Genomic DNA, 605 nt, shown 5'->3' with positions numbered 1-605 from the left:
CGAGCGAATCAATCAATGATATGCAAAAGCGATTTACTCATATTGTGAATCATTTAGTTGCTCTAGATAAATCTTTTGCCAGATGAGAATTAACTAATAAAGTTTTACGTTGTCTTGACAGGAAATGGCAACCAAAAGTGACTGCAATTGTGGAATCCAAAGACTTGGACTCTATGCCTCTAGCTACATTGTTTGGAAAGCTTCAAGAACATGAAATGGAATTGGGTCGCTTGACGATGCATGAGGATTCGGACCGTAAAAAGAAGAGCATCACATTGAAGGCTACCTCCAAAACAAAAGACGATAAAGATGATGATGAATCTGACTCCGATCTGGATGATGAAACAATGGGTCTCCTTGTTCAAAAATTCAGTAAATTCATAAAGAGAAAAGGAGGATTCAAAAAGTTTCAAAAGAAAGAAGCGAAGGAATCAACAATCAAAGGCAAGAACACCAAAGATCGTCACTTGCCACGAGTGCGGAAAAATAGGATACATGCGATTTCAGTGTCCAACCTATCTGAAAAAGGTTGATTCAGAAAAGAGCACTCCCAGGGAATTCAAGTCTAAGAAAGCCTACATCGTATGGGATGTACCTGAGGAAGA

The sequence above is a fragment of the Lupinus angustifolius genome, chromosome LG05 (genome assembly GCF_001865875.1).
Source record: "Lupinus angustifolius cultivar Tanjil chromosome LG05, LupAngTanjil_v1.0, whole genome shotgun sequence".
Classification (NCBI taxonomy): Eukaryota; Viridiplantae; Streptophyta; class Magnoliopsida; order Fabales; family Fabaceae; genus Lupinus; species Lupinus angustifolius.
Note: the sequence above shows the minus strand (reverse complement) of the source record.